Source organism: Varanus komodoensis, unplaced genomic scaffold (assembly GCF_004798865.1).
Source record: "Varanus komodoensis strain SLA01 unplaced genomic scaffold, ASM479886v1 scaffold1, whole genome shotgun sequence".
Lineage (NCBI taxonomy): Eukaryota > Metazoa > Chordata > Lepidosauria > Squamata > Varanidae > Varanus > Varanus komodoensis.
The window spans coordinates 39,387,263-39,414,514 of NW_025335268.1; the positions used below are offsets into that span (position 1 = coordinate 39,387,263).

At 38.6% G+C, this 27,252-nt stretch overlaps 1 protein-coding gene across 2 annotated transcripts in view; it reads right to left on the minus strand.

The window, feature by feature from the left end:
• The window catches only part of TAB2 (TGF-beta activated kinase 1 (MAP3K7) binding protein 2), a 64,255-nt gene extending 37,754 nt beyond the window's left edge, over positions 1–26,501 (minus strand). For both annotated transcript variants that reach the window (XM_044423006.1, XM_044422996.1), the window contains exon 1: positions 26,219–26,501. The gene's annotated coding sequence lies outside the window, so the exon portion shown is untranslated. The remainder of the gene's footprint in view (positions 1–26,218) is intronic.
• Positions 26,502–27,252: the final 751 nt, after the last annotated feature.

Sequence of the window (27,252 nt, forward strand, 5' to 3'; positions counted from 1 at the left end):
CAGATGATTAGGAACTCTTTATGGGTGGTGTGAAAGATGCAAGGGAAAGAGAGAGAAAAACAGTTTTGTTACTTTAGCAGGTTCTTTCTATCGTAATATTGGATTTAACCCATGCAGTGCACATGTTCAACATTTGAGCACTCCCATGGACTAATTATCTGCATTTCAAGTACAGATGGGGGAGGTAGCAAAAGTGCTTGTCAGAACCTGCATAGCAAGAGAGTTAGAAACAAAGGCAATCTCGAGGCCTGTCCAAGCTGGATTTTCCCCTTTTTGCCCCATATGGTTACCTACTATTAAGTGCACTGTAAGAAGGGTTTAAGGAAAGCTGACAATATTCCCCACCTCAGGACACATGAGAACCAGTATGGTGAGGTGACTAGAGTACTGGACTAGGGTCCTGGAAGATCTGGGTTCTACTTCCCACTAGGCCATGAAGCTCACCCATTGAGTTTGGGCCAGCCACTCACTCTCAGCTTAACCTACCTCACAAGGCAACAGTTTGGAGAATAAAATGGAATGGGGGAGGACTATGTAAGCTACCTTGAGTTCTTGCAAGAAGAAAAAAGGTGGAATATAAATGCAATGTAATAATAACAACTGCCCAAAGGAAAGGATCTCCATTGTTTTTATGTTACTCATATGTCACTTTGATAGGATTCATATCCTGAAGCTGTCAACATGACTGTAATAAATAATGAGCATGTGCATATGGATTAATAGCCAAATTTCATGAGATCCACTGACCCCGCATTACTTTCCATAGGCAACCCAGTGCATTTTAAAGCATGGCCCCATATATTCTCTCACACTAGCCAATTAAGCACAGCTGGATGACAATAAGGGAGTACTGTTCAGGGATGTATACTTTCTTGACCTGATCTGCTTCTCTTTCAGAACAATTTCTCAAAGAAATGCAAAAAAACAAACAAACAAAAAAACCCTTTTCCAAGACTGCCTGCATATTTTGTGAGAGTCTGATTGTCTGCTAAATGCAAACCCCATTTATTCTAGACCAGGTGTAAGCAGAATACAACTTTTAGACAGCATACTTTGTTTCTTACTAAAACTCCAAGATCCACCAACTGGAACCTAGTACAAAAGATATACACTTAATTTAAAATTTGTTTGTCTACCAGAAAGGAATGGAGCTCACAAACCTTGTGCACAAAAAGCCATATTGGTCCAATATGGCTGATTATCAGGCCTGATAATATAAAATATGCAGACTCCTCAACAGAAGCAGTATGGGTGACAATACTGCTATCCAAAACTAGTTTAGTCATAGGAATATACTATCAATTGCCAGACCACAATGCTCCAGGCGATTCTGAGATGGAGTATGAGATCAGGGGGGCCTCAAACAAAGGCAGAGCTATAATAATGGGTGATTTCAACTACCCACACATTGGTTGAATAAATGTATGGTATAGTTGTGACAAAGAGGAAAAATGCTTTGATGGCCTAAATGACTGTGCCCTAGAACATCTCTTCAAAATGCTTAGAGACTACTCAAAAGCAGAATAATAAATGCACAGATGGTATGCATATCAAGAGTCAAGAAAGCAATTAAAAAGAAGGCTTCCTTCAAGAACTGGAAAACTTGTTCAAATCAGGAAACAACGGAAGCACAAACTTATGCAAAGTAGATGCAAGAAAAGCAAAGTAACATTTGGAGGCACACATGACTAATAACATCAAGGTCAATAATAAAAAAAATCTTGAAATATAGCAGAAGAAACCAGCTAGAGAAACAGTTGGACCACTGGATGATAATGGAATTAAAGGAGCACTAAAGGGAGATACAGAGATTGCAGAGATTTTTTTTCATATCCTTTCATAGCAGAGGATAGAGATCAGAAACCTGTTCCTGCACTGGTGTTTTCAGGAAAAGGGTCTGAGAAATGAAGGCAGCTAGTAGAAACAAAGGATTAAATTCTTAATCTTATTGACAAACTAAAGTTAGTAAATCATTAGGCCCAGATGGTATCCATCACAGAGTTCTTAAAAGACCTCAGATATAACAGTGCTGACCCTCTTACAATATTATGTAGTATGTTCCTACATGGTTCCTACATTCCCTAAGTACCAAAGCATTGGAGTGGCCAGTGCTGCAATCATTTTTAAGAAGGATTGGGGGAAAATGTGAGGAATTAGCAGCCAGACCCAGAATACCTGTTCTGGGTACATTGGTTGAAAGTGTTGTTAAAGAGAACAAAAGGACAAGTTCTGATTATATGGCTTTTGCAAAGCTCAAGTCATGCCTCACTAACCTATTAGAATTCTTTAAGTGTTTCAATAAGCAAGTGGACAAGCATGTGATCTGTTAGATAATGCTTAAAATGCCTTTGACAAAGTCCATCATCAGCAACACCTGAATAAACTTCACAGTCATGGAATGTGGAGGGGCAGAATCAGTAACTGGTTAAAGAACAGAAAGCAGAGAGTGTGAATAAATTATAATTTTTCCACAATGGAGGGGTAAACAATGGGGGCTCCACAGGGTCCTGTATTAGGTCCCACTTTTCAACCTATTCATAAATAATCTGGAATTAGTAGTAAGCAGCAAAGTACCCAGGTTTGCTGATGACAACAAACCATTTACCGTGGCTAAAACCAATGGGATTATGAGGCACTCCAAAACTGTATCTCTTTAGTCATTCTCTTTAAGCTGGGACAGCAATTATCAAAATGGCAAATGCAGTTTGATATAAGCAAGTGTAAAGTGATGTATGTTGGGCCAAAATAAATCCCAATCTCAGGTACAGTCTGATGGGCTCTCAGCTAGCAGTGATTATCAAGCAAGGAACCTTAGGGTGGGAGTGGGGGACAGTTGGGGGCATGAAGATGCTTACCCAGTGCACAGCTGCTGTGAAAAAAGGCAAACTCCGTATTAGGAGTAATTAGGAAAAACATTGAAAAATAAACTGTCAATATTGTACTTTCCTTATACAAATCTATCTGTGACTGCTCTTAGAATATTGAGTACAATTCTACTTACTGCACCTTAAAAAGGATATTAGAAACGCCTTTTTCCCTATATGCCCTCCCACCCCCTAAGATCGGCAGCAGGGGCCCTCCTCCGGGAACCCTCTTTGAAAGAGGTCAGGAGACAGAGTACTCGGAGGAGAGCTTTCTCTGTGGTGGCGCCCCGACTATGGAATGTGCTCCCTAGAGAAGTCCACCTGGTGCCGTCATTATATGCTTTTTGGCGCCAGGTCAAGACCTTTTTATTTGACCAATATTTTAACATAAAGTAATTTTAATTGTATGAGATTTATTTAATTTATTTTAAATAGGTTAGTTTTATGCTCAGTTGTGGAATAGTTAATTTATTTTATTTAGGATTTGAAATAATGTTGTAAGCCGTCCCGAGACGACAGTGATGGACAGCCTACACATTTTCTAAATAAATAAATGAACAATAAATATTAGTGAGTTGGGAAAACTGTTGAGAAAAGCAACTAAGATAATGAAAGGGTTGGAGCAACTTCCAATGAGGAACAGTTAGAATAAACAGATTTTTTAGCTCAGAGGAAAGGCAAGCAGGGGAGGGGGCATGATAGAAGTAGCTATCATTATACATGATGTAGAATAAGTGAAAAGGGAGACTTTTTCACTCTCCTGTGATACTGGAACCCAAGGTCAACCCATTAAGATATTTGGTGGAAGATGCAGAACAGAAGGAAGTACAGAACAGAAGGAAGTACTTCACGCAATGCACAGTCGAACTATGGAATTCAATACCATAGGAAGTAGGGATAGGCACCAATATGGATGGTTTTAAAAGGGGATTGGACAGATTCATTAGGGAGGGGGCTGTCAATGGCTACTAGCCCTGTTGGCTATGTGCTACCTTCTGTTATCAGTACCAGCAGTACCAGTTGCTGAGGAGCTTGGGCAGGTGGAACCCTTGTAACCATCCTGCTTGAGAGATCCTATGAGCAGCTGATTTGATACTATGAGTACAGAGTGCTGGACTGGATGGACCACTGGTCTGATTCAGCATGCTTTTCTTATGTTCAGATAACACCCTTGAAGTTCAACTTACAGCTTGGTTATAAAAAGTATTTCAAAATATATCCCATTAATAATTATATAGTTATGAATGGATAACTTTGCAAAATAAGAGAATTTTGTATCTTGAAGATCATGGCTTGCAGATGGGTTGGCATGCTTATATGTGGTATGAAAAAGCTTAGTCACATGGGTCTTTTCTGAGTCATTTTATTAGAAGATCTCTAATGTCAGTGTGGGAAAAACTAAAGTCAAAAGTGTATAATAAATTACCAAGATGGCTTTCACCTATGGAAGCTTTTGTATATCCAAATGTATTGAACTTTGAAAAGATCATAAGATATGACGATATCTTGGATAAGGATGGTGGCCTAAAACTGGAGCAAGAAATACAAGAACAGGGACTTAATATTTCCTGGTAGTATAAGGTGCAGATGCAATTGAGATATGCTAAAGACTGTAAAACATGGGGGTTTTATAAAGACCTAACAGAGTTTGATCAAGTGATGCTTAAAACAGATGAGAAAATTATTAAAAGATTATATGATTTTTTACTTGACAGGAAAATGGAAGGGGAACAGGTTAAGGAAACTATGATAACATGGGCACAAAACTTTGGATTTAATATTGAATTAGAAAAGTGGCAAAAACTATGGGAAACAAACATTCAAGTAACCTTAGCAACTTCGTATAAAGAAAATTTATATACAATGTTCTATAGATGGTATTTGTCACCAAGTCAATTAGCTAAGATGTTTCCAAATATGTCAAATAGATGTTGGAAATGTAAACATAAAGTGGGTACTTTCTATCATATGTGGTGGACTTGTGATAATGCGAAAAAGTATTGGATTAAAATACATAGATGGATGGAGGAAATATTACAAAAACCCTGTGCTTTTAAACGTGAAGTTTTCTTGTTAGGCATCATATCAGAAGACGTTAACAGACAGGAAATGAACTTAGAGATGTTTTCAAATGATTATAAATTGATTTGAATTTGACTTTAGAATATTTAAAAAATATGTAGTAGGGGGTTAACTCAGTAAATCCGATGTATGTGATGGCTGATGTTTTTAGTGTTGGTTTAAAATTTTAATAATTTTTTTTTAAAAATACTTATATAGTTACAAACATACCTACAAAAAGCGTATTTTCAGGAAAGGCAGAAAAAAGGTGCCACAAAAGACGTTGCAGAAATAGAGGTACCTTCTAGGCAACCTAGAAACACATCTCACACAATTTTTAAAAAATCCACAATATTTATGCATTAGAGTCAACAGTGGATGACCAAAAACTGATACAGAGAAGAACCCAACAGAAAGGTGGTTCAGGACTTTCTCCCCTTTTCCCTAGGGTAGTCTTTATCAAGGTCAGACCCCAGTGCTATTTGCAGCCATATATAAATGAAACTTTAACAAATAAGTTCATAAAGAAAGTTTAGAATTAATATATTTGAAAATTATCCAAAATATGTTTCTCCAGACAAAAGTCTATTAGAAAATATTTTAAATGATCAGAGACTAGAGTTTTCCTCTACTTAGCACTGAAAAGTATACTTTAAATCAATGCTTCAGTGGTCAACAGTCCAAACCTCAATGTAAAGTGAAAGAACAATACTGCTTTTCAGAAAAGAAGCAAGGTCATTCACTCATCTTGCATCAGACTTAAAGTTACTCTGGCGCAACTAAAATGTATGCAATTAGCCATAAATAACATTAGTTGCATCACAGGACAGAAAGTAGCATGCTAACTGCTGTGGACAGCAATTGGTCAATTTGGTATCCCTTGCTCCTTTAGTCTGAATAGTAATGTTCAGAAATGTATCTGTATACTTATTCAGGGGACAAGTTTTTAAAAAATATATATAAAAAGTGGACCCAAGTGTCACTTTCCCCCATAAAGTTATTTCTAGGTAAGTTATTAGCATGCACTTTCCAGTATTTGCATAGGATCACAAGTACATTTTTGCTTCAAGAAACTGCTAACTGAAAGGAAAGACTGAGAAATTCTCAGTTGACAATGGCTAAGGTATAATTTATCTGAAAATAATAAAATGCTGCTCATAATCCACTGAAGTCACTAACCAGAGGCAAGTACAAGAGATTCTGAGCCCAGGAATTTGTTCTGAGCACTTGAACTGAGTTTACAGATATTCCACAAAAAAATTTACTCCATCACAAGTATCTTCATTTCAGTATTGCTTTTGGAGGAGTTGGTAAATTTGTTATTGTTAAAAAATACTTTAAAATGCCCTTACTACTGCACTTTATGTACCCCAGAAACAAGCTGCAACCATCCTTCTTCAAATAAATGCACATTTTGCACATACACATTGCACATCTTTATTTCTGATTAAACATCTGTGAAAAGACACAACCAATGTTTTGGAATCAATCATTAACAAGGGAGGTACCTAAACTTATAAGCAAAACCCAATATCCTAAAAGCGGAGGATGACTGCCTAAACTCACTCAAGTCCTGAAAGTCTATTTAGTCTCTTTGTGAGATAACCACCAATGAATTTACTTATGCCAATTCATTTAAACATGTAATCAAAGAAACAAATGATTGAAAAAGTGGGAAAAGATCCAAATTCATTTTATTCCTATAAAATTACTTTACATGATTTGTAGTAAAATTGCACACCTTATATGAAGACCCATGTAGTATCCAAAAGTGGAAACCTTCCTGTACAATGGGCTTTCCCATCCCCTTTTCTCTGCTGCTATCTGCACCTTGTATAAAGGTCTTACAAGATTTGGAGGATTTTCAGAAGAGGACTATGGTTAACAGGGCAGAGCTGGTACTAGCCAGCTCACAAATACAGATGCAACATGCACATAAAGACAATATAACATGACAAAAAAACTAAGAGCACTGGCTGCCAAACTTCTATCAACTTTGGGATGAACTTTCAGTAAGGTTAAAGAAGATATGTAGTGGAGACTATTTAAGTATTATTCTATCTCAGAAATGAGGTTAACATTCTAAATATTACCAATTCCAACTTTCTAAGACTTTCCCAGTAAAAAAACTAAATTGTGGTGTTTACAGACATGATTTTAAAATGTACATATGATCTTTTGTGGTGAGACAGGCAACTATAAGACAAGGCGCTGTAACTTCAGGATATCCTTTCTGTGGCACAAATAATATGCTAAACATTAGAACTAAATATATACTTGTATCAGCAGGTGTATCACTAAAAACAATCCTGCAGGATCACATGGAAAGTCCACCTAGCCCAATATCTTGTTTGCTTATAGTAGCCAACTACTTGGAAACCCACAAGCAGGAAATTAAATTGATAATGTCCTATCATTGTTGCTCTCCCTAAAGTGAAAGCAAACTCACTAAAAAGCAAACTGTCTTTGAACCTGAGGGTTTGATACAGGTATCATGACAAGAGTCACCCAAAGAACTGTCCTCCATGAATGAGTCTAATCAGCCATATAGCCCTCAGTAGCCCTCAGCACACCCTGTAATGGATAATTCTCTAAGTTATGTATATAGTGAATCATTTTCTTATTTTTGCACTGGATGATCTGAGTTCTAGTACTATGAAATAGGAAGAGAAACACATCTCTATCCATTTGCTTCACATTAAGCATAATTTTATAAAAGTTTCTCACTCTACGCTTATTGCATTTCAAATCTAAACTACAAGTGGCACCCAATAGGATAGTGCTGCTAACAGAAATTACATTAGGGCACTATAATCAATCGTTACCCAAAAACCCAAATAGCATTTGCTGGAACAAGGTATTTAACTGAAAAATCCATTATGCCAGCACATATTATGGATGTTGCAATACAGGTGAGTGGCAGGGTTTAATGAATGAGTGGGGGGCTCCACAGATCCATCACAAGCAATATACCAAGGGTCCACTAGCACCTAGCCCTGACCTTGACAATGTACATGAACTGGCACAGATAATTCTTCCCCTAGACACACACAGTGAAAAGTTTCTCTTGCCAGGCGAATTTTCTTTGCTTGTGCTATGTCTCTGGTGGTTTTCCCAAAGCCTTTTGAAATAGAGGCAGCCAAGGATGACATACAGCCCACAGGTTGTTCATTCCTGTTCTATATGCTTGAATACTGAAGATAAAATTATGCTATCCACCCATTTAGCCAGAACAGATGTTAAGCTAATTAGTCTCATTTCCTAGATTTCCCCATCTGAAAAAAAAAGCACAGTTTAAGTAGATAACCATTATCTTCCACAGTAATGACACACACAAGAATTAATTTAGCTTCTCTGCAATTCCTATACTTTCTCATTTGCACACCTTGCTAAGTCTGCATACTTTACTGTTTCCAATGTATTTAATGGTACCAATATTGTTGGTCTTAATGTGCTTAATGATACGCTCCTCATTTTGTTGTTGCTGCAACTCTTATTATCTACTTGCACTTTTGCCAAAAAGGGTCTGTGTGTCGGGGTCTGTGTGTGGTTTGAAAGAAGTCTTCTTGCATTTTATAGCTTCCTTGACTTTGTTTATTATTTTATAGCTTCCTTGACTTATGCAGGGATCCACTTGGACCGGATGGTACTTTCCTATTTTGTAAGATGCATCCTAACTTGTGGTTTTTATAACCTCCAAATACTCCGGAGATTTGACCCTTTCAACTTCCTTTTACCAGTTCTCTCATTTTTAAGAAACTTCCTTTTTTGAACTTGAATGTAACGGCACTCAATTTTCTTCAAAATTGTCCCCTTCATTTAAGTAAGATTTCAAAACACTGTGGCAACTGTTCCCAAGCAATCCAATATCAATTACATATAATTCTAGGTCCAGGATACAATTTAGGATTAAGTCACAGTAGCCTTCTTTTCAGCTGGTTCTATGGCCAATTAAGGCATGGTCATTTAGGAATCCAGAAGTTCTGTCTATGTGAGGTTAACAGAAGGCACCCATTAATACAATACTTTCTGCTAAGAACTCTTCCCTACTTTCTTTTCCATATTTTAATATCATAATACTGAACTATTTTGGGAATGTTGTACTACCACTGACAGTGGAAGAGTGGGCTCCTATTACATTTGAAGCAGACAGAATCAGCACACAGAATGTAGGAAAAGGCTGCAATGAATCTCATCAGAGATCTCTGTAGAATTTTGCTCTAAATTAGTGCATTGTAAGATCAAAAGAAAAATGATCTGAAAGGACAATTTTATAAGAAATTTGACAGTATTTTAATTTAACAGAATATAGTTGAAATTAGACATTCTGTTTGCTATTTTTAAAAATCCTGTAATTATTATTTTACAAATTCTTTAAAGTACTATCTCACTTTGCTCTTAAAGAGACATGTATTATTCTTTTAAAAATTGTTCTGCTTTTTGTTTTTGCAATAAATTAAAAAGCTATAATTTTATAAATAACCTAAGTTTAAAAAACTGGATGTTCTTATAAGTATCTTTGTATCAGTAAATAATTCTAAAAGAATATTGCATATTTTTTCATTTTCCCCTAACATTTCCAACCTCTTCCCCCAACACCAAAAACACACTTTCCTTCCAAATTTCCAGAAACCTGACACCTCTCTTGGTGGGGAAGAGAGAGGCCTTTCTCATTTATGGCAGAAAATCCTGAAAATACTCTTCTCCTGGAAGCTCATTTGGACCTTTCAATTTTTGATTAAAATCATTAACAGTGTCTTCACTATCAGTGTACTGCCTCCCTTAATTTGTCTATCATTTTTGTTGATACTGCCTGGTTCTGCTGCTGATACTGATTTTGTGCACTGCGCTGCCCACCTCAACTTTTTAATTATGGAAAAAAGAAAATACAAATAATTTCACTAAACAGACCAAAAGCCTATCCCACATTCTGTTCTCACGGTACCCAACAAGATTGCTGTGGAAAGCCTACAACCATGATACCAACAGAATAGTGCCTTCCAGTTATGTTACTCAGTAACTTGTGTTCAGATGTCTCATCTCTCCTTGAATTTGTCAAATTTCCTCTCAAACCCATTCAAGTTTGTTGCCACCACCATACCTTATATTACTGAATCCCATAGTTTAACCATGTATTATGTGACAGATAATGTAACAGATTCCCTTAATCTGTTCTGGATTTTACTTGGTGACTCTGAATTCTAGTATTGTGTGAGAGAGAAAATAAACCACCACCCACTGCCTCCATACCTTGCATAATGTTATAAACGTCTATCATCTCCTGGCTTACTTTGATTTTTTTTTTTTTTTTTTGGGGGGACACTAAAAAGCCCCATATATTCTAATCTTTCATCATGGAGGAGTTGCTCTTGTACCCTGATCATTTTGGTTGCTCCTTTCTGCATCTTTCACAGTTCTACCATATCCTCTTTATTCGCATTGGCTCTTGATTCCAAAGTTTCTATTCAGTCATATGATGTGTACCTTGACTTTCTACCTAGAAAGTTAAGGTGCACATCATTCAGCATCATGTCCAATCTATGCTCTTCTTTAGAACAAATCACACTATTTCCCCTATCTTAGCTTAGGATTTTCTAGCACTGGCACATACACATGCTGTTCCCTCCCCCAAATGTTTCTGACTGTGCATTTTCCCATATGGCCCTTTGGCATCTTCCACTGACTTCAGGTTTTACTGTTCAGTCATCACCTATTTGTATTCCCACCAGTATCTAGTGAATCAAGAACATTTTCACAAAGTTACACTAGGAATTACCCATCTCAAATCAGACAGTTCCCAGCTCCATGTTGGCTTTCCACAAGAAGTCAGTTTAAAATCATCCCTGACACATCTTTGATGTTAAGTGTCAAAAGTTTGCTTCCATTCTGGTTCAACTTAAGTCCATTCTTTTTGCACAGACCTGGTTACTTCCAAACTATTCCCCAGTGTTTAACAATCCTTTCTTCCAATGCTATATCATATATGTATTGAGATGCTTTAGATTCACCAATTGCGCTAGCTCTGCACACTCTGCTCCTCAGAGTGATATCTTCAGTATGAGACTCTATTTTCATCATCACTTGAAGTAATGGATCCTTCTAAGCAATCTTTATCATCCTCCTTGGAGTGATGACAGCCTACTTCCTGAGATAGTAATTCACCATGACAGCATAAGTGCTATTACCCTGAGACTGGGAAGCTAACACACCTACAAATGCCATACCCTCCAAGCTTTGCAAGTACCTCTAAGTTAGCTCAAGCATTATCCTCAGAGGACTAAACATGTTCACTGAAAGTGAACAATTAAACCAAGCATTTTCCTTCACCCTCAGTCTGGTAAGCTAGAAGTCACATAGTATAATTTAGTTGGAAGAGACCGATAAGGCCTTTAGGTCATTTTCTGTCCAATGTAAGAGTCTAACACAATGGCTGTCCAGCTGCATCTTGAATGTCTGTAGTGGGGCAAAGCCCATGACTTTCCATTGCTGTACTGCTCTAACAGTCAGGTAGCTTTTCCTGATGTCCAGCAGGAATCTGGCTTCCTGTATCTTGAGCCCATTATTCCATGCCCTGGATTCTGGAATAATCAAGAAGGGATCCTAGCCCCATTCTGTATGACAGTGTTTGAAGTACCTCTAAAGTATTTGAAAAGTGCTATCACATTTCTCCTCAGTCTTTTCTCATGGATAAACAAGCCCAGAATTTCCAGTTGTTTCTCATAGGGTTTATGTCCATTCCCCAGATCATCTTTGCTACCTGCCTCTGAATCTTTTCCAGTTTGTCTGCATGTTGGTACCCAGGCCTAGACATAGCATTCAAACCTAACAAGTGTTCAAAAGAAGGAAACAGCACTCCAATGGTTTGAAAGTGATACTTCTAATTAATGCAGCCTAAAATAGCATTTGCCTTTTTTGCAGCTTAACCACATTATAAGAATTATAAGATCCTTTTCACTTGCAGTATTGTTGAGCCTAGTATTCCTCATCTTGTAATAATGCATTCGGTTTCTTATTCTAGCTACAGAACTCTGCATTTTTCCCTGTTAAATACAATTGTCTTGTGTTTGGCCCAGTGTTCCAACTTAAGATTTTTCTGAATTTTGTTCCTGCTTTCTGTGATATTAATGATCCCAATTTTGTGCCATCTGCAAATTTGCTAAGCATTTCCCTGCACTTTCTCCTGGAAATCATTAAGAAGAATGTTGAAGAGAACTGGGTCCAGGACTGAGTTCTGTGGTATCCCACTTGTGAACGTCTCCTCAGTTTCAGAAGGCGCCACTGATGAGCACTTTTTGAGTCTGATTCTGTAGCCAGCTGTGGATCCACCTTATAGTTTTTATCTAGCCCACTTTTAGCTAGCGTTCTAATCAATATATTATGGAGATCTTTGTCAAAAGCTTTGCTGAAATAATACTAGTCAAAAACATTCCACAGTACACCTGGAAGACAGCATAACCATGAATTCTATATACAAACCATTCTGATTTGTATACTGGAGAAATGCCTATACTTAATGGCTAGACCAGTGTAACTTAGGGCACAGGTTCATAGCTTGGGAGTGTTCTTGGACTAGCACAGCTTTTGGATTCTCAGGTGATGGCTACTGCCAGGACAGGAGTGTGTTTTTTTTGACAGTTATACTGGAAGAAAGAGACACCTGGCTACCATAATATATGCCTTGCCAATTCTAGATATGACTGCACTAGTGCGCTCAATGTGTAGCTGCCCTTGAATTTGGTTCAGAAAGCTGCTAAATCTTGACAGATACAGGTTGCAGGAACATACTACACTTATTCCAGCACATTTGCTTTGGCTATCAGATTGCTTGTGGTGCTCCTTTAATAATTTTAGAGTAACCGAATATAACCAACTAATAACTTTTATCAAGGTAAATGGATTAAACTGGAGATCATAAAATAAAAAGGCAAGAAATCTAGAGCATTCCAAAATATCTCTTTAAGGATTCTGGTTTTGACCTTAGATAATCTCAGTCCCAAGCATGTTTTCCTGTATGATGGTTTCATGTATTTGAAATAGTCAACAATTTCAAATCTGCTAGGTATTTGAGATTTTAGTGGAGATCCTCACTTTGTATTAATTTTCTTAAGTGTGATGTTCATCCATTGTATGAAAAACCAGCCTGAGCTCAATTCATAAACTTATCTGCTCTGCTCCCAGATCTGTTTGAGGTAGCAGTAATCTTTGCCCCATTGGTGTGACAAAGACAGCCAGAACTGGCTAAGTGAGGAAAGAACAGCCGGGGGATTCTTTACCTGCCAATAAGCCAGTTTTTATTTTTTTAAAAACCTATATGATAGAAGCAGTTCTGTCCCAGAAATTTTTATCACCTCATGGTCTGTAAGAGGCACAGGTATTTGAAGCAGAGTTTATATTATGAGGCTTGTTATCACAAAATCTGTTCTATTCCTTTTTTTGTTAGGAGGAGAGGTGATTCCTGGGAGTGGTGGTTCTTTTGCCCTACTTTTAAAGCAACCAAAACCTAAGTAAACAGTAAGAAAGGGATGAAGAAGTTCTTCCTTTGTGCAGGGATGCAGAATCCAGATGGGAAAGTTCACTACTGCTGAAATTATAAACTGATTATTTAAATTTGTTTGTAAGCTACCATGAAAGTCCAACTATAGAATATAAGCCTGTCAAAAATAGTAAGTGTTAGAGACTAGATGAAAGAAAAAAGTAATTATAAAAGACAGACATTTAGTTCATACCAATTGAGACAATTAAAAGCAGAAGTGCTAATCCTTGCCTCCTAGTTTAGGGGAAGAAATCCAAGTCTATTATTAGATGTATATACCATGCATCTGCTGAGTAGTGTAGAGTGGCATATGTCTTACAGGCATATCACTTTTTCTTAAATTTAAAGTAGGATTTCAAGTGAGGATATATGACATCCAAGCTGAACTCACTAAGTATTGCAAAATGTCTAGCTATCAGTATAGTTTTACTTGCCTCAGACATCAATCATGCCTAGACTAGAGGTACATGAAAAACTAGCAGCTTGTTCCTTGGAAGTAAGGGAAAATACCGCTCATGAAATTTGTAGCATGTGAAGCTAATGAAGAATACATACCCAGATACTGAAAGAGCAGACATGAAGACTTGATGGGAACCAAGTATTCTCACTGAATTGAATACTATGCATTACTTTACATACATTAACATTTTACATGTACTTGTGATGCTTAAAAAGTGTTGGTTACAGTAAATATTCCAAGGAGGCATTGATGACTCTGACTACTGCATGTACACATAGTTTCAGAAATGATCAAGGTTTTAATAAAGCTTTCTGTACATAAATCCTGATAGAATCTTGGGTCTGAATTTGGCAGGACAGCTACAGTCTCAGTGCAAGGTTCAGAATGGTGCAGATTGAAGAACGAATAGCTATAGAGAAACCAGATGTTCAACCACCTTGTCTACCCCCATCTCCTTTCCAGGCAAGATTGTAAGCAGACTGGCATCTGGCTGAGCAATCAATACGTGAATATGTATGTTATTTTACTTAAACACAACAGCAACAATTACAAACTTGAAGTTGTCTGGCCCTTTACCATTCTTTAAAGCTACATAGTTCAGCCCAGTCAGTACTAAAAACAATTTATCTCAGTTGGTTTTCACCAACCAGAACTGGCATAGATCCGATACACAAATGGCCACCTGCATAGCCTCAAGCACATGCTATGCCTCAATGGGTTAGACTGAAACTAATCCAGATATGCAGGACAAGAGGATCTCCAATAAATAACAGAGTGCAGGGTATCTAAAACAGAAGTTCTTATTTGAGAAAAAAAATCCAGCTGAGTCTGCAAACCCTGTCAAAGCAAGTGAGCAACAGCTCTTGTGAGGCAACTCTGGAAGGGATGTGGGAGAAAGGGATCAGCTTAAAATCACAATAGAAAAACGCATGGTCAAACAGGGCTCTAGAATGCACTGGAAAAATATTTTCTCAAGTCCTCATTTCCCAGCCCACACCTAAGAACACATTTTTCCCCTCAACAGACCATGGTTAAACTATAAAGAAACGGAAGAACACCCAACCTACTCCCCTGCTTTCCATATATAGCAACCACTATCCCATGAGGAGCCAGTGCAAACTGTAAACTGAACAGTTTTGGGAAGAGCACTTGCCTGTACACAACAGCCATGCATAGGCCCAGTACAATTTTGTCACTGAATGTCAAAATTATTTTCCTTACATACTGTACAATATCCTTGAACACAAAAATGCAACATGTCTTAATAATAGATAGTAGTACATGCCTCCTCCCCAATAAGAGGCATTTGCTGTTTTGAAAGAAGTTTTGATATCCTTTAGATCAGGGGTGGGCAATTAATTTTCCTATGGGGCCACATGAGAAACTTTGACAGTTGTTAAGGGCCAGACCAATACACTTAAAGCTCTGCTCAATATATATCTCTATAAAAACAGTAAATGAAACATTACAATGATACAATGAAAATGTGGAGCACAGAACAACATTATTTAATGAATATTCACAAAAACATTAACATTACATGAAAAGCAATAAATTCAATTCAATTTAGCAGATCCTTCAAAATAAAAGCAGTGCAGTTGTATTGCTTGCATCTATATTACGACGATATATATTTGCATTGACTTTTAATTTGCCAGTGACCTCATGAGGGCAAGTCAGAGTCAGCCACCGGGCCGGATGTGGCCCGCGGGCCGTACAATGCCCAGGTCTGCCTTAGATCAACTTAAGAGATTGCCATTTCTAGCTACCTATTGCATATCAAGCGAAATATGGTAATAATGTATGTATGTATTTTTAAAGACAGTGCCCTTTAGATACGATTTCCTGATCTAGGAATTTACTGTACGTTTTTCTATGCATCCTGGAGGCAAAAGGCCTCACACATTTACTCAGGTAAGTCCTTGGGTTCATGGCTTCTATTAGCAGCACTGGCTCCTACTTTTCCTGATGATTATAGTGCTTGTTCCTTCTTCCTCCTGTTGCCATTGCTACTGACTTTCCCTACCTATTCGTAAGAAATGACAGCAGAACCTAAGGAATTTCTTGAAAAACCATGTCACATAGGATAGCATACATTCTTTCAAAACAAGCCCTATAGCTTCCCACACAAGCATGCTTACTCACTGGTGTGGTCCAGCAGGAAACTGTTCGGAATGTTACCTGATCTGTTCTAAAACTGTGTCTCACTGGATCCAGCAAATATCCAGAACATTTTACAAGAACTGAAAAGCTCATACAGAAACATTTAAATAAGCCTGCATATCAGATATGATATATAACTATCATCAAGCACGATTACAGTTTAGCTTCCATGTTTTCATTATGAGCTTGCAATCAGGCTAGGCTCATGTGGATTTCTTTGCCTAGAAAAAGTGTCCTGTTTCCTTATCTTTCATGGGTAAGCTTTGCCTAAGCAAAGTCCCCAGTAACATACTTGTAAACAGAAATTTGCCTTATTTGATTCTTGGAAAAATTACATCTAGATGATCAGTCAGGGCAGCATATAAAAACTCAGAAAAAGTAAGCGGGCATACATGATAGAGATGGATAAAAATATGCATGAACAGCGAGATATTTTTCCTCCTTCTCATATAATACTACAACCCAGTGGTCATTCAACAAAGCTGTACACTGGGAAATTCAAGACAGATACTTGTTCACATGGTGGGTAAACTATGGAATTCACTACAATAAGGTACAGCAATGGCCACCAACTTAGATAGGTTTAAAGGGAATTAGATAAACATTTAGAGGATAAGACTGTCAATGGCTATTAGTCATGATAGCTATATACAGTATATCACAGAAGTGAGTACACCCCTCACATTTTGTAAATATTTTATTATATCTTTTCATGTGACAACCCTGAAGAAATGACACTTTGCTAAAATGTAAAGTAGTGAGTATACAGCTTGTATAACAGTGTAAATTTGCTGTCCCCTCAAAATAACTCGGCACACAGCCGTTAAGGTCTAAACCACTGGCAACAAAAGTGAGTACACCCCTAAATGAAACTGTCCAAATTGGGCATTATTAGCCATTTTCCCTCCCCGGTGTCATGTGACTCATTAGTGTTACAAGGTCTCAGGTGTGAATGGGGAGCAGGTGTGTTAAATTTGGTGTTATCGCTCTCACTCTCTCATACTGGTCACTGGAAGTTCAACATGGCACCTCATGGCAAAGAACTCTCTGAGGATCTGAAAAAAAGAATTGTTGCTCTACATAAAGATGGCCTAGGCTATAAGAAGATTGTCAAGACCCTGAAACTGAGCTGCAGCATGGTGGCCAAGACCATACAGCACTTTAACAGGACAGGTTCCACTCAGTACAGGCCTCGCCATGGTCGACCAAAGAAGTTGCATGCACGTGCTCAGCATCATATCCAGAGGTTGGCTTTGGGAAATGGACGTACGAGTGCTGCCAGCATTGCTGCAGAGGTTGAAGGGGTGGTGGGTCAGCCTGTCAGTGCTCAGACCATAAGCCGCACACTGCATCAAATTGGTCTGCAGGGCTGTCGTCCCAAAAGGAAGCCTCTTCTAAAGATGATGCACAAGAAAGCCCACAAACAGTTTGCTGAAGACAAGCAGACTAAGGACATGAATTAGTGAGACCATGTCCTGTGGTCTGATGAGACCAAGATAAACTTATTTGGTTCAGATGCTGTTAAGCGACCACCAGGTGAGGAGTACAAAGACAAGTGTGTCTTGCCTACAGTCAAGCATGGTGGTGGGAGTGTCGTGGTCTGGGACTGCATGAGTGCTGCCGGCACTGGGGAGCTACGGTTTATTGAGGGAACCATGAATGCCAACAGGTACTGTGACATACTGAAGCAGAGCACGATCCCCTCCCTTCGGAGACTGGGCTGCAGGGCAGTATTCCAACATGATAACGACCCCAAACACAACTTTAAGACGACCACTGCCTTGCTAAAGAAGCTAAGGGTAAAGGTGATGGACTGGCCACACATGTCTCCAGACCTAAACCCTATCGAGCATCTATGGGGCATCCTGAAACAGAAGGTGGAGGAGCACAAGGTCTCTAACATCCACCAGCTCCATGATGTCATCACGGAGGAGTGGAAGAGGACTCCAGTGGCAACCTGTGAAGCTCTGGTGAACTCCATGCCCAAGAAGGTTAAGGCAGTGCTGGAAAATAATGGTGGCCACACAAAATATTGACACTTTGGGCCCAATTTGGACAGTTTCACTTAGGGGTGTACTCACTTTTTCTGCCAGCGGTTTAGACATTAATAGCTGTGTGCTGAGTTATTTTGAGGGGACAGCAAATTTACACTGTTATACAAGCTGTATACTCACTACTTTACATTGTGGCAAAGTGTCATTTCTTCAGAGTTGTCACATGAAAAGATAAAATATTTACAAAATACAAGGGGTGTACTCACTTCTGTGATATACTGTACCTCCAATATCAGAGACAGTAAGCCTTTGTATTCCAGTTCCTGCGGACTATGAGTGGGAGGCTGCTTACACTCATGCTCCGCTGTGCGCTTTCCTATAGGCATCTGGCTGGCCACTATGTAAGGGAAATGCTTAATAGGGCTTTTGATCCAATCCACACAGCTAAGTTCTTATCTTTAACTATTAGAAGTTTGGCCTTCTTCTGGGCTTCTAATGGGCCAATAACAACAAGCATATGCAGAGGCCAATAGGCTATTAAAAACATAAGAAAAACTGTGCTGGATCATATCTATCTAGAGCAGCACTTTGTTCCAAGTGATTAATCAAATATCAATGGAAAACCTATAAACAGAAAATGAGCAAAACAACACCATATTGGTCATGTTCTACAACAAACAGTATGGATAGGCATATTGTCTGTGGTACTGGAGGTACTGAAACATTCTGTATATAAATAATTCCACACATTTGCAGGGCTATTTTATGTAGCAATATATTCTCCTAAAACATCAATCCCAGACAGAAAACCTCTGCCTCCAACTAGATGCACACATATTACAGATTCCACAAAAAAGAATTTTTTGCCTAAATGCTTTCGTAAACCAGTTTTATACAAAACTGTGAAGACAGCAAAGAACTAGATCCATAACAACAATTAAAATGTACTAAAATTTGAGTAAAATTAAGTAGCTTAGTATCACTATACTAAGGCTATAGTATTAAGCAATATACAGTTTCCTGCGACGTCCAGTGAATCAGCCTGAATGAATTATAGACAAGATTGCAATTTAACAAATTCTCCTGTACAAACATGTCAATTCAGAAAAAAAGACTGTCAGCCAGATAACTGAACATGATAACGTTAAAGTATTAATGTAAAAATTAGAACTTGAGTATTTTCTTTTATCACTGACATTTTTCACAAAGATGCCATACTCTGTGGCTTCAAAACAGAAATTTTATTCATATTAACTACTATTTCCTTGCAGTGAAAGTGGACTGAATTCCACACATCTTCTTAACAGGACTGAATAAGTTTTAAATTGCTTATCACTAAAGAAAGTGAAACCTGATCTGCATGTGTACTCAGAACAGAATGGGTAAAATTTTCCATATTCTTATTAAAACTGACCATGCACAACTGTTTTACAGGAGCATAACATTGCTTTATTTCTAAGACAAACTGATTTTCCTTGTATTTGAGTCAATTGTTTCTAGAACTGTTACACCATTGTATCCCTCAAGAAATGCATTTTTCGCCATGACTTTCTGCCATTTTGGATGGGAAACTTTAACACAGAGTGACAAATATTGCCTAAAAATACATTTTATCACACACAGCTTTATGAATTATTCAATATGTAGATACAAGTACATTATACTGCCCATTGACTTGACATTAGTTACATTTAATTTCCCCCTCCACCAATCAGTATATAAGCTATACCCAAGTTATGATCATGACAGTATTGGAAAGTGATTACTTAGAAAGTTATTTTACTAAGATAGATTAAAATAAATAGATGTAAGTGAAAAGTTGAATTTCCAACAAAACAAAAGAAGAAAAGTTCCAAAATGTAGTTAGGTAATACCTTTATTTGGCTCAAAGAAAAAGATACTGCTTGATTGTAAACTGTTTAAAAACTCCCAAAAATGCCATCCATTTTTGGTTGCTTTGTCCTTAAATAGTATCAAATGGAAGTTCTACCTTAAACTAATGCTTGCAATTGATATTTCTCTGCAAAGTTAGACTAATTATTTCTTCTGACATCATCAACAACAAATGTAATACTAAGCAAGAATTATTTTGATTTTGCAAGAACTTTGCTGGTTCTTCTTTTACAACAGATAGTACCGAAGTAGTAATAAAAGCTCAGCCACAGCTTATGCCATGCTGGAGTAAACACATCTCAGTTTGGCTATTTAAATATTTGCACTTTGAATATAACTGAAAAGAACATTCAAACTTTGAATCACTGGGATTTTTTTTAGTTCTATTTCCTGTAAAAACAACTACAGTGACAGAATGTTTAATACTATGCAACTTTAGACAGAGTCTATTCCTCACTCATGAATTTGCAAGTAACTCTGAAATTCTACCATACCTTGCATGGCAATTCATTCTAGTCTTCTGCAGGATAATTCCTTATGATAAAAAGCACCTTACATATTCATTTATGTAGATTTTAACCTTGAAATACTCTCAGTTTAACATTTCTCTTAACTATACTAATATAAACTAAATTTTAAAAGCCCTATTTAAATAAAATGGGTTTAAAGTGTTCCGGCAGTGAGTTTCTAACCCACCATTATGAAAGTTGGGCATTTCCTGAGAAACTTGAAGGCCTCCCAAGTTTACACCTATACTCAAAGAAAGAATGTAGTAAAATTCCTAGGAAGGTACTCTCTGAGAATCTAGTCTCCCATTCCCCTCTCCCCAGTAGTTGCTCATTCTCTGCAGGGGTTCTGTAACTATGCCTTGTTAGCAGTGGACTAGCTGCTGAGTTACTGGAGTAGGCTTCATGGGTAGAACACTGAGTGGACAAACAGTCTTCTTGCTTTCCTCCAATACTTAAGAAAAGGAATATGTAGAAATAATCAATCAATTAGCTGCAGTGGGGAGGAGCTCAAAACACTAACAGCAAGTTAGTACTAGTTGCTAGTTATAGTGGTGCACAGCTGCTGGAGAGAAAACTGAAGGTGTGAAATAGACAAGATGGACCTGTGCTGGGAGATTTGCAGAACTTCACAGAGCAGAACATTATCTCAGTGACAGGGAAAAGATCCTTATTAGTCCAAAGACCAAGTAAGCCTGCTTAGTAACTGAATGATGAGGCCTTGCTTGGACAACATGGAAGGGCAAAGGAGATAATAGGCTGAAGAAAGCCTTCAGATGACTGTATTGAACAGCATCACCACCTACAAAGGGGGGGGGGGTGAAAAGAGCACACATGCACCCCAACCTGATAAAGCCGCCCAAGTGGTGGTGCTTAAAAAATAGTGACAATCACTGATCTAATCAACTAAGTAGAAAATAATGAAAATTTTATTCAACTGAAAAGACTTTAGGGACTTATACAACAGACAACATAGTACACACAATATTGTCTACTTTTTAAAACTTTGTTAAACACATGAAATTGGCATCCTCTATAGCTAATATTAAACGTCATGCTTCTTCACAGAATTATCAAATATAACTTCTTCATAGGTAACATTGTGCAACATGGAATCATTCACAGATAAGAAAATAATATTTATAAAAAGAATGCTAATATTATTTCCATGTAGGAAATAAGACATACAGAAACAAATTTACATGTTTATGACAAAAGTAACTCACACCTCACACACACACATGTAACATTTCTTTTTAGGAAATTTTTTTTTAGGAAAAATCTTTATCTTGTTAGGATTTAAAAAAAAATTAGCCTGCATGCTGCAGCCCTTTTTAATTGCTTTTATACATGTTTAATTCATTGGGTTTTAATGTGTTTTATTCTGTTAATACATTTTATGCATAACCCTAACCCTATAAATACATGTAAATAAATAAAATAAATAAATATGCCCTCAATGTAGAGAAAACTTTGCATATAAAGCTTACCCAAACACTGGCAGCATACATCTGGAAATCAATATGTTACATTACTTGTTCAGCTTGTGGGTTCTTAATATTCAAGTTTTTCTTTCTCAAAAGAGTATGTTGCTTACCCTCATTTTGCACATTTGACATAGTGTTAGATGAAGTACTAAAAGAGATAGAAAAGAGGAAGTGCAGAAGATACCACTATTTAAAAACACATGTTTTATAGCTAAGTCTTTGAAAAACAGCTGAATTTGATGATTTTTAGATCTAAGCTCTATTAACCTCATTGCAGAGCTTTAGGGGACATCAGTGAGATCAAAAAAGTATAAATTGTTGGATTATATACAGGCCTCAAAAAACTGCAGTCTGATCTGAAAAACTCTCTCTCCTTCAGTCCCCAAATAATGTAGTTATTGGGACTGGTTATTAGTATTTAATACTGATGAAATTCAGTGTTGCAATTACTGTTTACACAGGTTTAATGGATGCAGTCTGAGAGAAAGTTTTCAAGGCTATGTACTCCTTCAAATTAAGCTCTGAACCTCAAATTAAGATCTAAGCATATTTCAGATGTATTGCTGAATAAGAGCCCACATATTTCTTAACTGTACTCAACTTATGGCTGCTTAGAGCTGAAAGGGATTTTATTCTATGCCCTCCTTTGTTAATACTCAAGTCAATCCATATAGCAACATTAATGAATAAAAACAGTAAATTTATATTGCAACTTAAACTTAAAGAAAGCTATGTTTAAGAGCAACTTGTTTACCCTATGGTTTAAGAAAGATACAGGAAACAGGAGAAGCAACAATTACTGCTTTACAGACTTGGGTCAACAATACTAAATTTCCACTCATAATGGAAAACTGAAATCCTTTGCATTTAATAAGTTCTACACAAATAAAATTGATCCAATCTCTTCCAAATAGTGAAAACGAATTCTGACTTTACAGAAGGATAAAGCAAGGAAGAGACTGATGCTTCTATGAAAATACAAGGTCTTAGTATTGAACTCACAATAGCCAAGTCAGATGCTGACTACTGATAGGACCTCAACTAAAAACAGGGCCACTGAGAACAGTAGTAAAGTATCAACATGCTCAAAAGAATTCCCATTTTTTTCAGAAGTACAAACAAAAGGATCAACAAATCCCAAACACAGCCAAATGAGGCCTGAACATGCTCAGTAGCCACTGAATCCTGACTGCCTGTTCAGTAGGAATCAAAAGCTGTGAGGGAGAAAAAAAATGTAATGGAAGAGGACATGGCTAGCTGAACTTGAATACTCCACATTGAAACATTTTGTTGCAAGTCCCAATCACTGACCAAGTTCAGGTGACATGCTCCAACTTGTCACGGGTTCCTTAATTCAAAATGGATCATGATAACTATGGGTGAAAAACTGCATATACAACCTCTACTTGAGGTTGTCATATTATGTGAAGCTGGCTATTGTGGGTTATGCAAAGATTAGCAACCCTATGTCATGCATGCACCCTCTCGATGGGTTAAATATCCCACAGAGGTCTGTCATATCATGTGAAAAGCCCCATGATTACTATCACTTCAGTAACACGGTAATGTATTACTTCCAACCTTTTCTAAATTTGATACTATTTCTAAAGGAATGATGCACATTATGTTCTTAATTAACACCCATACTTACAAACTATATGCAATACTGGCTGTGGACCAGAACAAGGTCTAAACATTGCTTTACACTGTTTTAAGATATGCAACTGTACATGAAGAGTACAGATGCACTGATTTATTTTAAAAATAACCCCCCATTTAAATTACTTCAAAACATTTGTATATAACCTAAGAAAACCAGTGTTCACACGTCATCAACCACAACTTTACCCATCCTGTATCAAAAAGTGACAGCTTAATTATGATTCATCAAAATTAACGATTGAAAACTTTACTCTTAAGATTTTTTACAACTGCTGAACTCCAAAGAATACACTTGAATTGGCAGTACGATAAAAGAAGCAAACCAGTTGTTTCAATAGAAATCACATTTAGCTAATTAAAATTAACTTGAACAAGGAAAATATTACAATCTAGAAATATAGGCATGAACCCAATATACACATATTTGCAACAAATCTTTTCACCCATAAACAACACCAGTAAATTTGGTATAAATGCAATGGAGCACTTCATATAATGGAACTAAGTAACATTCCCTCCCTCAATACCATTACCTTTAAAAAAAGAGGATTTGGTGCATAGACTTAGGCTACAAACCCATCCTCACTAACTCAGAAGTAATTTCCACTGAAGTCAGCAAGGATTATTTCTGAGTAGACATGTAGAAAATTGCAGTATTACAGCACTACTGTTATTGAAGTTATCTTTAAGAACTCAGTATAAGGAATGCAGCAGGTTAAGGACAAACTATCACAACTGTACAAGGCAAGTGCTTCCTTGCTTGCTCTGCTGGACCTCTCAGTGGCTTCCACTACTGTGATAATGGCGTCCTTCAAGACTGTTCCCAGGATTACCACTGGAGGGTGGAGATAATGTTGCTAATTCTTCCTGGAGTCTAAGCAATGGGGGACCTACTGCCCAACCTCAACTTTATGGAGATTTTCAGGGAAAACACTGCCCAGGGGTTCAGGACCATCAATACACTGATGACACCCAACCATAACTTTCCTTTTCATTACAGTCCAGTGGACATTTTTAACTAGTGTTTAGGAGCAGGGAAGGATTGGATGTGGGCAAATGACATAGCTGATCATCAGAGAGACAATCTATCCTTGGTTGCACTGCACTCCTATTTATTATTTATTTATTAGATTTCTATCCCACCTTTTTTCTTACAACGAACTCAAAATGGTTTATAGAATTCTCTTCCTCCTATTCTTCACAACAACAACCCTGGGAAGCAGCTTGGGCTGAGCATCTGTGATTGGCCCAAAGTCACCCAGTTGGTTCCACTGCTTAATGAGGACTAGAACCCAGATCCCTTGAATCCCAGGCCACACTCTTAGCCACCTCACCACACCAGCTCTTGAAGAGGTAGGTTCACAATCTAGGAGTGCTTTGTTCATGGAAGCTGGAAATGCCCCCCCCCCCCCCGCCCAGCTTCGATTCCTGGAGAGTGCTGATCTGATCACTGTTATACCTGGTCACATACAGATTGGATTATTGCAGCAAACCCTTCAATGGCTCTTGGAAATGTGAGCTATTGAAGATGCAGCAGTAAGAATTTTAATTTTTTAAGATTCTGCTATTACATCAGCTGCTTTTCCTTCTGGAGACCTTAAAAGTCCAATTTAAAATGCTGATTATTTCTCAAGTCAAAAATTTCATTGAGTTAAGATATGTAACAGGATGCACCATCTCTCAGATAATCTAACCCTGCTTCTGGAGAAATCCTACTCAATATCACTTTGCTGACTTTGGAGTATGGTGCTTGCTTATATGAAGCACCTTTTCCAGTGTCCAGACTGGCATACTCTCACTATTTCATGACTTTGCAGCATCTGATGAATATCATTATGTTTTATAGGGCTTTTGGTCTATGACTGAACTGTTTCTTTCCCTTTAATAGAGAGGGTGTGCTATGTTACTTAAATATCTTATTCTTAAACTAAATTATCAGTCATTGCCACCTTGAATGTTCCTTAAATGGAACGGAAAATGTAGAATATAAACATTTTAATAAATATCCAAGCTAAACCACCTAGATCTATCAAAACCGGACATTTTAGGACTCAAGAGGGCACTGCCCATTGGAGAGGGAGAGACCAGGAGAAACACAAGCTGTTATATACAGCCCCCAACCAAGAACTTGCAAAGGAAATATATTTGCCACTCCTCCAAGACTTCCCCAGACGGTGGTCTGAGACCATGCCTTCCATATACGGTGAGCAGTTCCATTACTACATCCAACAGCTTACAATCCTGGATCTGGGTTCAATCCCAACTCATCCACAGACTAACCAGGGGACCTAACGCAAAGTTTGCATTCTCCGCCTCAACTTCTCACCTATAAAATGGGACCACTGCCACCTTGCCTCACAGACCTCCCAATCTGGTCGAAAGCAACAGTGCTCGCAAGCCACCCTACGGAGCGTCTACCAGTGCCACTTCCACCCTCGGGATTTTCCGAGTTTTTCCCTTCCCCGGGGAAATGAGGCCGGAGTGGGCCCAGCCAGGGGAGGGGGATACCCAGTCCCTCCCAGGCCTCTGGGCCGAGTGTCTTGTAGGCTAAGCAGCAAACCACCATCAGGCCCGCCTCGGCGGGAGTAGCCTTACCCTTCTTCTACACCGGCTCCTCCTCCGCCTCCCACAGCTGCCGCCGCCGCCGCCGCCACCTCCAACCGGCAAGGCGGACACCTCGGAGCCGCCGCTGCCGCCTCCTCCTCCCACCGCCACCGGGGGAGGGAGGAAGGGGGGTTCCGTGCTGGTGCTGCTGTTGTGGCGGGCAGAGAGGAAGGGAGGGCTCGGGTAGGCGGGTGGGTATCTTGCAGGCGCCGCTCCCGACCTCGTTTGGAACCGTTCCGGCTTCCCAGTCGCTCCCGTCCCTCCCCCCTCCTCCACCTCCTTCTTCTCTCGCTGCGCGTCTCAGCCAGCCGAGTCCAAATCAAAATAGTGTCACACAATATGGCGGCCACTCCAGTTGGCAAGCCTCGCGAGATCTTGCCCCGAGTGCTAACGGGAGAGCGGAGAGGAGGAGGTACGAGTTAAAGGAGAGAGGGGCGGGGAGACCCTGTTGCCTGGGAAACAGCTGCAAATGCTGAACGGAGCAGGGGTAGTTTGACAGCCGTATGGCCTCTGGCAGTGGCCCCCGGGCAGAGTCCGGAGGGATCAGCCAGCTCTCTTCGGCATTGTGTTTCCTCGCAGGGAGCACTTCCTTACAGTGGGAGCTCAGTGAACTTCCTCGATCATACTATTTGTCCCCCTCTCTCTCTCTCCTTTGCCCCAGTTCCTCCTCCGGGCTAAATTCTGACTTGCCCTCCAAGTAATTTAAATCTAGCGTATCAAATGAAGGGGGTGGAACTTGAACAACAAAATCGGAGTACGCTGCAAATAATACTCAATACAGATAGGAGCTGAAATGTGCAAACCATCAAGCACTCTTCCTTTACATCAAGTAAGTACGGGATTCTTGTACGATGGACAGAGCAAGCCAATTCAGTTGAGAAGGAAGCCATTTCCAAGCTCTTCCGAATACTTTTTGGCATCTGAAATAAAATATTTCTTTACAAGCCTCAAGGCATTTGGAATGTGAGAACTCACGGTTGTTGACCAAATAGTCCGTGTCCTGGTGTGCGTTTGTTCAAAAAACG